At 39.0% G+C, this 12,780-nt stretch overlaps 2 long non-coding RNA genes across 7 annotated transcripts in view; both read left to right on the top strand.

Annotated features, from left to right (window-relative positions):
* LOC106036626 (uncharacterized) overlaps nucleotides 1–12,780 on the top strand; it is a 505,620-nt gene that overhangs the window by 81,601 nt on the left and 411,239 nt on the right. The window lies entirely within an intron of this gene.
* LOC106036623 (uncharacterized) lies at nucleotides 83–5,578 on the top strand. Of its 5 annotated transcripts, none has more exons than XR_001207465.3 (3): nucleotides 83–131; nucleotides 2,801–2,926; nucleotides 3,990–5,578. It is a non-coding gene; the product is annotated as an uncharacterized lncRNA (long non-coding RNA). The 5 variants fall into 5 exon arrangements; XR_001207466.3 differs by lacking the exon at nucleotides 83–131 and adding an exon at nucleotides 514–772; XR_010830034.1 differs by lacking the exon at nucleotides 83–131 and adding an exon at nucleotides 827–884.

Genomic DNA, 12,780 nt, shown 5'->3' with positions numbered 1-12,780 from the left:
GCTGTAATTTGCACCAGCCTTTTCCCATTTCCTGAATTAGCCACAGTAATTGGGCTACACTTTACATTATTCACCTATTGTCCATAGATCTTAAAATCCCTTAGAGGAACAGCTAGGTTAAAAAACTGGGGGTAAGATTTTTTTTTCTTTTCTTATTTTTCTGCATCTTTTGGGAGTGCTTAAAGGAAATATTTGATCTAGACCTTCTGGGAGTCGCTCTAGTATTAGGCATAGCCATATGTAATTTAAAGTTGAAGTGTTAAAATTTTTTTGATATATCTCAGTGAATCAGAATATTTTGTTTCCAAACTGATCCAAAATAGTAGCTTGAACACTGAAAATTCCGTGAGTCCATTTAATCTTATGGAAAGTACACTTGCCTTCAGTTTGTAAAAATACCTGTTTTTGGATAGATCGATCGATCACAGTGAGGCAGAAATTCATACAGTTGGCTTTTCGCTGAAGTTAGTGATGGGGTGGCTGTAATGGCGGCTAGTTTAAGTTTTACTGGCAGACTTCCCTTAACTAGACTTGATCTTACAGCTTTAGTGTTCTCAAGAACACGCTTAACTAATGAAATTTAAAAGAAAGTAGTGTCCATTTAATTTTGATTATATTCTTCATTTTATCTAAAATACATTTTTAATTGTACTATTTCTGTGGACCTAATGAGGGGAAAAACTTGTTTCTGAAAAATTGAATCACAGCTGTAGTAGTAGATAAGGCTGACGTTCAGTTCTTAGAAAGAGACAATCAATGTTGAATGTATCAGGTGAGTTCATTTCTCTTGCTCTGCTTTAATAGCTTATAAAGAAGATTGATTAAGTTCTTGTCTGATAGATCAATAATGGAATGAAACTGAGCTTTCCCTCCTTCAAGCACAGGTTTGTCATATGCTGGGGAATGTTGAAACTGAAGAGAAACAGCTATAACTTGGGAAAAAAAGAAAATCAAACCCTGAGATTCTAATGAGCTCCCTCATATCACGTTGCTTACACAGCATATAAAACAAAAGCCATGTGATTCATGTGGTGTGGCCATACAGCTTGGTTTCTTTTTCCATACCATTCAGCCATGTTCTTCGTATCTTTATACCTTGTGCAGTGATTTAGACTGGTATCAAGTATGTAAAATTTTATAGATTTGGCAAACAATGCATTTTGGATTTGATTCTGTGATTATGCAAGCTTAAAGAGAGACAACCTCTTAGGTTCCATCCAAGCATGATATTGGATGTTTTTTCTGGTCTTTGAATGCTGTAGAAAATGTGAATTTTGAGGGAGTACATTTCAGCGTGGGTTTCTGATGCCCTTACATAGTTAGTTTGGGAAGGGTAAGGAAGTATCCCAGTATCTCTCTCTTTGGTCAAACCGATGCCTTCCTGCTGATATCTGAACCAGGTGGATTTCTTCTTCGTTTGTTTTTCTTAATGTTGTAGTATTTCATTCCTTCTTGCAGTGCTTTCTAGTGTTCTAAAGAAACATAATTTGTGGAATATAGAACAATATGAAGATGAAGGGACTTGTAAACTGTAGCATTTGTGACAGTAGGAATATCATACATGTGAGAAATTAAAGATGGAGCATAACAGCAGCATTTTATTTCCACATACGAGCTTTTCAATATCTGTGTCTTATGTGGTACCCTGGGTTTTTTTGTTTACTCTTGTTGCCTTTTAAGATTGTGCCACATGCCTAAAAAGGCTTTGGAGGTCTTGAGATGTCAGCTATCTTTACAAAGGAGACATTCTTCTTTAGCATAATATAAGCAAGAGACAATTTCAGCATTTATCTCATTTAAATAACAGGAAAGCCCAGATATTGCTTGTATCTGGAAAAAGATAGTCAACACACAGTGTGGAGATATTCAGGATACTAATTATCTGTAGACAGTGCTAACTACACAAATAGCTGCACAGTTGCGTTGGTTTTATATATAACATATTTTTTCTTTTAAGTACAGATATTTTAAGAACTTTGTAAACAACACAAAATCAAGAGATGGAAGTTGACAAAAGCCTTCATTACATGTTGCTTGTATATTCCTTATGCATTGTTACTAGGGTATGGATGCAGCTTTAATCTTACTGATTTATTATCGATTTTTGTTAATAGTGAAGTTTGTTGATACAATGTGACAGACTGCTTGTATCAGCTATTTCAATTAAATCTCTAAATGACTGATTGTATAGACTGTCAACTTCTGTCTTTTCAAATTAACTTTCACATCTGAAGTCTTGAGTGTTCATCTGCATCAAGTAACTTTGGCCCAGACTTTTCCTAGCCCCAGTAAAAGAGGAAGACATGGTAAAGGGAGTTGTTTTTCCCTTGTGCCCCTTGGCAGAAATCAGGTGTAACCTGGGTGTCTGCTCATGCCCGTTTTCTTTACCAGCTTACAGCTCCCCTCTACAGGCAGCGAGGAAAGGGCAAGGAGCCAATAGAACATTACGTTTGGGACTGAGAATCCCACAAAGGTACCATGTTTTGCGGTACTGCCTGTTTTAAAATCCTTGTTGTTAGCAGTACATTCATGCTAGCTATGTTTGGGAAAGTTTTATGCAATACTATAAAAAAAAAAAAACTCAAAACTCATCTATTCATAAATGACTTCCTTCCTCTGAGCTATTGACAGGTAGTTTTTCCTTCAGACTTAATCATAAACTTGTCTTGCAACAGCCATCTACCTTTAAGGACAGCTTCATGCTTTTTTTTCGATTAATTTGAAATAGAGGACTGTTTTTCACGGCTATACATCGTTTGGTTGCATATTATTTTTAAAATTAAAACTGTGATTTTCTTAGATGAATATTTTTTCCTAATGTTCCAAAAGAAGTAGTCCTCGGTGGAGAAGCTGATCTTTACTGATATTCTGCATAACTAAGAAGAGGGGTAACTGTCCTAAAGATCATGAGGAGAGTAAGAACAAGGTTGGTCATATTCCATCTGTGGGTTTTCAGTTATGGATTCGAATTTGTATGTGCCTACAGTCTTAATATGGTGATAAAAACAATTCATGTTCATTCTCTAATCATCATGGTACAAAACAACTGTGCAGTGCACACTTCCAAAACAGATTCTACCAATGCATACTATCTTACTGTAATTAACACAGTTTGCTTTGTTGGAAGGCTTTTTTTGGGGGGTAGGTGGGGACCAAATTAGGTTTTAGTTTTCAACCGAGTATTTGAACACAGTAACAATAATGCCTGTTTCACAGAAATGCAGTTTTCAAAGTTGTTTGCATTTTCACCAATGGAGCTTGGTTTTGGGTGGTGTGGGTGGGTATGCAGCACTTAATTGCATGTCTCATCCTCAGTGCTTTGGGTGCCAACAGGGCTGCATAAAACTATGAAGGAAAGCTTCCTGTAGGACAGTGTATGGGGTGAGACACCCAAGGGAGTAGTCTTCATGTTTGAAGTGAGTGGGGTGTGACCAAATTTTGACATGGCTGTGCTGGGTATGACTAGTCTACTCTGGACAGGAGCCCTTTATGGAAACCCCTAGCTTGTCAGTGCCTATCCCTCAGCTTGGTGAGGAACAGGCACTTCTCATCTTCTCATTGTGATGTACTGAAGTGTTTCAACTTAGTTTGTGTTTTGAATTGAGTAAGACCTTGCTTTGTCGGACGTGCTAGGTGTATTCATAGCTGCTGCTGGCAAGAGTTGTATTTTCAATGAGGAATAAAGATGTGCCTTTCTCCCCCTTTGTGGGCAAGAAATCATTTACATGTGGGAGGAGTTGTCTAGTTAAGGTTGGTTAAAGGCACAGCTGGATCATGCTCACAGATAGTGTGGGCTATGAAGTCTGTGCGGGTCTTTCAAGGTGGTGACATGGAAGCAACATCTTCAGTTAATCTCATAGAAACTGATTTCTAATATTCTTTTTGGTGTTTTTTTTCCCATGCTGCCTTGTACACTCAAAAACCATGTGTCTGTACTTATTTCCATCATCACTTGTCTGCACCTCTGATTTTTCTGAGGAACCAACCAGAAGCTCCTTGGCTTGCTCTTCTCCAAGGGTGCCCAGCATCCAAGAACTCTTGCCCTGCCTGCCACCTACATAGGAAATGCTGTGACGGAAATGCCATCTTCATGTTCTTCAGTATTACTGCAGACTCTCAGAAGGGCGTGAAGTCTGAGGGGAGAGCTGGTACTTATTGTCTTTATAACTGCTGATATCCCAGACCGTCCTTCAGGTACAGAAGCTCTTCTTGAGGTTCCTGCAACAGAAGAAATATTTCTTCAAGTTGGCAATTCCCACTGCAAAGGCCAGCTTGCTTGTGTGGACAGATAGGTGAAGAAAACAGACTTTTTTTTATTGTTTTCCTCAAAACCATGCATTTCTATGAGTGCAGAACTAATCCAAGTGTCCAAGTGTGAGAACACCAGTGTCATGCAAATTAGAGATACGTATTTGCTTTTTGCATTATTTGAAAGCAATCTTAGAATGAATCTGCTAAAAATAAAGAGAAGAGTCTTGAAGGTCCTAAACAGAGCCTGATTGTTAGAATGGCGTCTGAGTGTTTACAGTATATTGGCTGTGATGTGACTACAGATATATTTTTATTTTTACAAATTAGCAGATGAGAAACAATTACTTCCTAATAAAGCATCTCAGAGAGAGTGAACGATCATTTTAAGTGATGAGGTTTAACTTCAGAATAATTCAAAATTTTGTGAAGAACATCAAAGTGTTCTTTATCATGGATTATTTTACTGTTAATTAAAAATTGAAAAGTCAGGTAGAAACTGGTTCTTAAAAAAAATCAAGAATGTTTTAATTTCAACTTTCTCTTGCAAAGTCACTTTTCTTTCTATAAAACTGAGTTATGATTAAGTGCAAAGCTTTTAAAATTAATAAATTTATTTCGTTTCTTAAATGAAAATCGTTGATTTGGGGCTAAATCTGAGTGGGGCTGACTGCTAGCACAACATCTGCAATTCTCTCTGGCTTAATGCCTTCTGCCATGTGCCCCTTCAGAACACCAGCAGGAACTGTGGGACTGAGTTCTTAACCTCTGCAATGTCTTGCATTCGGGGATAGATCTTTTTCTGTTGGAGGCACACTTAAAATGAATGACTTTTATTTTCTGTGGAAATATTTGCATAGTCATCTTGCAGTTCAGTCTAAGAGGAGCTTCTGGCATGCTGATAATTCACTTGAATCAACAGCCTGTGGTTTTCTTGTACAACTAATTGAAATTAACAATCAGCCAGCTCTTAAATTAGATAGAAAAGGTCACTGGGTTGCAGTCTAGGGAATGGGTCAGGATTTCAGCCTCTAGTAGCTCTGGTAGAGTTGAGTGTACCTTGCCTCATCCTCAGGGGCCCATTACATGTGCGTGGACACCTAACCTGCCCGTGAGCCCCTAGTGCTCCTGCTGGTCACACACTTCATGTCTGCTTGATACCTCCTGGTCTAAAGGGAGGACACAGGCCTGATGCAAATGCTTCTGGAGACTGCAGTTATTAATACAGAATGTCAAAACACTAGCCAGGCATGTGCATGAGCTTGGGGCCCCAACACCAGCATGCGAAGACCTGCTGTGGCATAGTACCATGGGGCCCAGGCCTAGCCCCTGCCAGAGGCCCCAGAAATGCAGGTTGGTGCCTGCACATGCCCTCCTCTGCAGTGCTTCCTTCCACTTCCAGGCCCAGGTGTTTTAAGCTGATACCACCCACCAGAGTACTAAGAAAGAACAAAAAAGCAATGTTGAAGTGTAACACCACCCGGCCTCCGCTGCAGCAAATGATAACCATGTGCTTAATTTGGGAGGCAGTTATTTGTGGAGAACCCCGGTTGCTTTGTGGAGTAGAACCTAGCAATGAGGGGCACATCCCTGTGGTGTTAGGCAAATCACAGTAAGATGACAACGTTTGGGTAGGCTTTGCAAGTCAGAGAGTCTTCAGTGCCAAGCACTGTTTTGTTGTATTACTGAGAAAAGAAGCCTGTAAGAACCATTAATTTTGTACATTTAAAAAAAAAAATCTGAAAGGGAAAGGCTGGTTTGGAAAGGCAAATGTGAGAAACTCCCAGCAAAGTGCTTGCATCAGCTGCTTTCAGGCAGCTTTGGGTTTCCATTTAAAAGCATCCATAGGTTAGGCTAAGCTATACAACATCAGGCTTTGGCCACACTCTGAGGTTTTATTGAAAGGACACCTCTGCCAGCTTGGAAACGTGACAAGGAAGTTCAGCAATGCACAGTATTAAAGGATGTTTGTAACCTGCATGAGGCTTCCTGAAATGCATGCACGTTTAACTTCATGCACTTAATTCCATTGACTTCACTGAGTGCTCATTTTTGTAAAATTCAGCTTATATGAAAGTCTTGACATTCCTGGCGCGTCAAATGCTTGCTTTTAACAGTTCCTGTGAAATCTAATGGAGATGTACTTTGAACTTCATGGTTATAATTCCCTGTGTTTAGCTTGTACAACACCATGGATGCTAAAAATGTTGGCCAGGGACTTACTGGAGTGAAGGCAAAATGCTGAGAAAAGGCAAGAAATGTGCCCTTTCTTCCTGGAAAAAGTGTGCTTTCTCCTTTCCAGTAAATACTATAAGAGGGTTTTTTCCCTCAAATCCTCTATGACTTTGGCCCAATTCTTCCACCTTTTACTGAACTCCTTTTGGCTTTAATTGGAACAAGACTGGTCTAGTTAGACTTGTGATTTTTTTAATTTTTTTTTGAAGTTCCATGGCATAAGTTGGTTTATCAGTATAACTCTTAAAACTGAGTCTCCACTTTAAAGTACAGTATGTATTCCTATTTTAAATAACGAGTCTCATTCTGTACTCTTTCCATAAGCAAAACCCCTTCTGAAGCTACTGGAAGAATTGTTTGGGTGAGCACTGCAGCAGGGCTTGAGCAGGGATGCAGAGTGCTTCGGATGGCTAGTGATAAAACTGACTTGTTTCCTAGTGTGTGGCCTAGCGATATCCTAGATATGGAAGTGAAGCACTTACTAGCCCACTGTTGTACCTACCATGTGGGATATATCACAACTATTCCTGACCCTGTGTCTGTGGCTACTTTATGCATTAAACACAACACAAAGCTCGAAGGTGTGCATTACATTAAGATAACATTCTCTCAGGGTCACTGAAGGCATCTGGCTGTGCCGTGTATCTCAGGCTGCATTCGAGACATTTATCTCACAATAACACGTGTGTGAGTTTGTTTAGTTACCTAATCATAAAGTGGCATTTAAAAATTGTCTTTTCCTATTAGCTGATGAGGTCAGCTAGCTGTATATGTAGCTGGCTGAGTCTGAAAAATAGGTGGCACCTTTGCAACTGTGGAAGACCCAGTTGCAGTGGGAAAACATGAGGCCGTTTCTGGACATGCTGCTGATTTCTGAAGGGGCTTTCTGTGGGAAATTGTAGGAAGGGTGTGCTTTGTCCACAGGATTGTCAAATGGGCCTGGGACCTGCTGGGTGTCAGTCCCTGTGTCATTATCAGCAGAGCAGGAGAGTATCTCTGCAGCTAAATTCCTCTCTTCTCCTGTCACTAAGGTATTATTCCCTTGATCAAAGCCTCATTATTTGGACTTATCCAGACCGTTAATTCTAGGGGAACCTCATGGCCTGTTAAAGAGTCATTTTTTCTGCTTTGAACAGCCTCAGTTAATAGAAGGGGAATGAATCAAGAGTACAAGTGAAAGAACAGTGCTGTCATGTGTCCCTATCATCCACTTCCAACTCCTTTTTCGGGTCATGTGGAAGAGACCATGATGAGTGTCACGCTTCTGTCGTCTTTTTACTCTACCAAAAATTCTTAAAATACAGAAGGGTAAAGCACCAATATTTTAGAAGAGGTATAGCATATGGACCATATGGCACAGAAGAACATAATCAGGATTTGGAAAACAAAAAGTACAAGTAATCACAAGGAGAACCTTTCTGGTTTTTTTTGAGTCAGTTCTGCTCTAACTTGTCAAAAGCAGAATTCCTCTTTCTGCTAAGGTGTTAATGGTGCAGACTTTGGTATTGCAGGTAACAGTATTATAAAGAGTCTTAGTCGATGTGTAAATACAGAGAATGGGCAGAAAGTTTGGAGTGTCCCTTCCTCCTCGGGGATGGCCCCAGCTGTCCCTGCATGGGTGGCACTGGCACAAGTGTCGCTGATGGTGACTGGCAGAGCTTTTTCTCTGGAGGATGATCGTCCTGGGTATCTGGACAGAGGAAAGGAAACTGTGATGGATGAGAACATTCCTCTGGCAAGAGGGAAGGAAGGTTCAAGAGAGGCCAGGGCACTACGTGTGTGAGGCACTGAGATGTACCGCTGCGTGTGCTGCGTGCAGAGTGCTGGGGTTCGAACCTGAGAGATATGTACAGGGCAAGACAAGAAAAGTGTGAGGTTTTTCCTCTTAAAAAGACAAGATTCAAAGTAGCTTTGTAAATTCATAGTAATCTGTCACGGAAAGGGGTGATTTCATTTGAGAATTCTCTGTTTAGTGAAATGGGATAGGTTTTTGGAAAGCTTTAAAATAGGCTACATTAGAGTTTAGAGCCTTTTAAGATCCTCTCATCCCTAGTTTTGAGATGCATACAGTAGTCATTTTATTCCTGAAGCTTGCACATTTTAGCAACACTAGCTTTTAATTCATTATACAGCAGCATGGAGCTGTTGAGAGAGACATAGCAGCTTGATTCATTTGAAATCGTAGGACAAATAGGCTTTAAAAAGCAAATGCATTCATTCTGACACTAATTATGTGTCTTTCCCACATGTCGTAGTATCTTGTGTCACAAATTGCTCTCATTTGCTACTCAGTGCAAAATGCCTGAGAGACGATGAGTGCAAAACGATATGCTTTAACCAGGTGTAGGGTAGATCTAAAAACTATGGGGAGTCCAGGAGCCAAACAAAACAAGTAACTTCACACAAAAGGGATCAAGAGGTATCAATAGGTATTAACTGTTGCTGGATTTTAGGTACAATTGCAGCTTTGCAGTATGCAAAATATTTTGCAACAAGACCAGGAAAGAGCTCCAAGGGTCCTCCTACATCTTTTGTTTGGGGTTGTTAGGGCTCTGAACTCGTAACAGCGTACATCTCGTGCAAGGTGCTGATGATTTGACTAGCATCTTTTAGGAATACACAGGGTTTGTTGGTTGGTTGGTTGGTTGCTTTTATTTTTATTTTTTTTCCTCCAAAGAAGCGGTAGCACTGTATGAATGAAAACATGATTTTTTAATCAATGTGAATACAAAGGACTTCATGTTTTTAAGTGAATTACGGAACCCTTGTGTTACTGAGGCAGTGCTTGTTGCTAATGGACAAGACTGGTATTGCTCTTCTCTAACTAATCCTGTAATGGTGTCACAGGTTATTTAGTGCCAACTGGTGTTTCTGTGCTTCTCAGGAAAGAGCAGCCTTTCCAGCTCAGAGTAAAACTGAGAGAAATCCTAAGTTAACAAAAAACAACAAGAGCAAAAAGAAATCATTAAAATCAATGATAGCTTGCTTTTCATTCTAAATAAACTGCATCCCCGCTCCCTGCATTAGGCGGAGGCATCCACGTTATGTCAAAGAGTTGTAAGCAGCAAATGTCTTTTCACCTGTGCTGCCGAACTCAAACCTGGCATGCTTTACACGTAATGCAGTTTGACAGTTCATTTGAAATAAATGTGCCGATAACCCTTAAAAGTGGTAATAAAATACTCTTTGCTCTACTGTACAGATGATTAATACCACTAAAGTAATTAAATTCCATTAGGCTGGGGTTCACATACCCAAGGAATTGGTGCCAGGATTTAGCAGATCTCTAGCGAGGACAAAAGACTAATGCCTTTTAAAGCCATGTTTCACAAGTAAAATCCCAGGAAAGTCTATATTAACTTAGGACATCTGCTTGTTGTGATTGTTTGAGCTATTGATGCATTGGATCATTAGCAGGGTAGTGTGAACTACTGTTTTCCTGTTGACAAGGATCTCTCACCAGGAGCTGCTAGCTTTCTGCAAAGGGAGAAAAGCAAAACAGGGCAGCCAAGCTGGGGCTTGTGCATGGGCTTTGACTTACAGAATTATTGCTAACTGTATAGTCTCTGATGGTAGGAAACAGCATTTTGCCCCCAGCCATTTTTCCCAAGATCAGAGCCAAAGTAACTCCGTCTCCTGCTGTTTTGTAGCTGTAGATTCTTAAAGACTGGCATTATTGTAGTCGATGAACAGTTTGCCCCCTTTCAGATGGCTGCAGTAATGACCCACAGGGGAGGCAGTGGTTAGGCAATGCTGACAATGTGACCAGGTGCTGCAACATAAGCATTTCATTAAATATTGAAGCAATGGTTTTCAGTTACAGTGGCAAAAAGGAAATTTGGTCTATGTCCAAATATGTGGCTATTTTTTTTCTTTCCACCTCTCCTAATCACATTATTTTTTGCATGACCTTTCTCCTGCTAATTAGCTGCCGCCTTGAAAAGCATTGTGGGTAATATATCTAAGGTAATTCAGCATTCCACTTTACACACTGGTAATCATTCTTAATGTATGAATGATTTATTTACAGAATATTTTTTCATGATCTTAAAATATGCAAACAAAAAAATACTATCTTTATTATTACCGTACTTCAGATCTACCAAAAAGAATGAAAAGAATTTGGTTTTCTGTTTGAAAGGAAAAGAAACAACAACAAAAAAATCACACTGCAACCTGTGTCATTTCAATGCAAACTACTGTAACCGTGTAGGAAGGGGCGAGTGCCGTGACTGTTGTCAGCAGGCACAAGAGAGGTCTCGAGGCTCATTCTTGTCTTAGATACTTGGGCATGCTGCCTGGTAGGTGTTATAAAATCGGTTACTCCGTATGAGCACAATAGATGATATTACAAGACGTACAGTGCCTGCTGGTACATGTGGTCATAGATCTGAGCATAGGATCAAACACCCCTTTGGATAAAAAAAAGGCAAAAATTCAACTGTCAAAACATAGTCACTCTTTGAATGTGGAAGCACATCTTTAAAACAGAAATCATCAAAACAGTACCAGAAAGGCGTACACATTCTCCTAGCAGTTTGTGTGTACCTCTTTTTTTTTTTTTAAAGCTTCAGAAAAATAGTGTTGAAGGCTTTGAGGGTTTTTACTTTTTGTGTGTAATCATTCTCTTAACTTTATAAGAAAATGCTTAGTGTTACAATATTTTAATCTAAATTTATGGTGTGATGCAATACACCACTGAACAGTACAGCTGTGCTATACTATTCATTATGCTTCCTTTGTACTGTATTATCCTATATTTTTAATTCTTGCTCGTGAAATGATACCTAGCATTAAATCACTTAAAAGTACAATAGCTTTTTAATACAGTCCATACCCTTCTGTGTTCTTCACCCTGTACCAAACACATTTTGATTCAGTATGAAGCGTTTCTAAAAAGGTGATCCTGCATGTCAAAGCTTTTTATAGCATAAAAATTCTTTACAAAAGATGCAGTTGCACAAATGTGCACAAATATTTTTGAACAAATCGTATTGTTGTCCTATATTTTACATAGGCACTGTTATAGATTACCCTAAACGGGTCCTGTTCAAGCTACAATTGTATGTGGACTAATTTCAATTCCTAATATGTTGAGATAATATTTTTTTCTGATTCTTTAAAATCATTTAAACACTAATAGCCCTTTTTCCTTTCTCCTTTCCTTGAAAGGAGCTTTATTCTTTTATGTTTTTCCCTTAAAAGATTTTTTTAGGGAAGCAAACTGCTGCTTAAAAAAGGCAGGGAAAAGAGAGATACTACAGCGTGTATGTGTAGTAAAAAAGGAAGTGTCATATCAAGATTTTTTCAGTCCGTCAGTTCTTTCTTCATACTTTTTAGCTGGTATTGGGATGCTGAAATCTGGGTATAGTCATAAGAAGGAAAGAAGGCAATTGGTTAAAACGTCAGGATTATGAAATGCACAAAGCAGCATCTTCTACACTATTGGAAAGAGCAGATAAAACTGGTAGTGTATTAAAATGTTTACAGTGTAAGCATAACAATATTATGCTCATGAAATTGCTATGATTATGTATGTTAAAATATGCCCTTTTGAGAACTGGCCTAGTTCTTAACTTACAAGAGCAAGCTAAAATTGGTGAAGTGTCAACAGTCAAATCAACAGTTATTTCAGTGAGAGATCCTATTTAACTACAGGGATTTGAGAATTGCAGAGAAAATAACGTTTGCAGAGGCTGCATTAAAAGATGCAATGAATCCACAGATGAAGTAGCATCACAGTGGGACAAAAAAAAAGGGGGGGTTGAAAAATGTAGGGTTCACCTCTTGAAGCAAACCTATGATAATTATAGAGGTTTTTTATACCAAAAGCTTCACCAAATCTAGCTCATGTCCACCTATTGCAGTGCAGCAACTACCATTATAAAACAACTTTCACATAATATTTATGTTTTGGCTTTATATTATGCTATTTTATGTTATATTATTTTAACCTTTTGTATTATATTATTTTTGGTGATCTAGAGCAAGAGTTTATTTTCAAAATGTGGTTTATCCACCTGCTCTGTACATAAAAATCCATTCTGGATTCAGCAAGATAAGGGTTTTCCTTGACAATTAGGTGACAAGCACTAAACTCTGATTCAGTGCGTCACATTGATGTAAGTCTTATGAAAACCATTGTGTGACTGAAACAAGTAACACTAGCAGTGATTCTTACCCAAACTTTTCGAGTGCCTGTGGATTGCTCATTTTTCATCCTTCAAACAATTTAGGGAATGCAAAGATTCAATATCAACTCAATTAGCACTCAGTAGCCGGAAGACGACTTTTCCA

This window comes from Anser cygnoides, chromosome 3, assembly GCF_040182565.1.
Source record: "Anser cygnoides isolate HZ-2024a breed goose chromosome 3, Taihu_goose_T2T_genome, whole genome shotgun sequence".
NCBI lineage: Eukaryota > Metazoa > Chordata > Aves > Anseriformes > Anatidae > Anser > Anser cygnoides.
The sequence above is the reverse complement of the archived record's forward strand: the minus strand, read 5'-3'. Positions and strand labels throughout refer to the sequence as shown.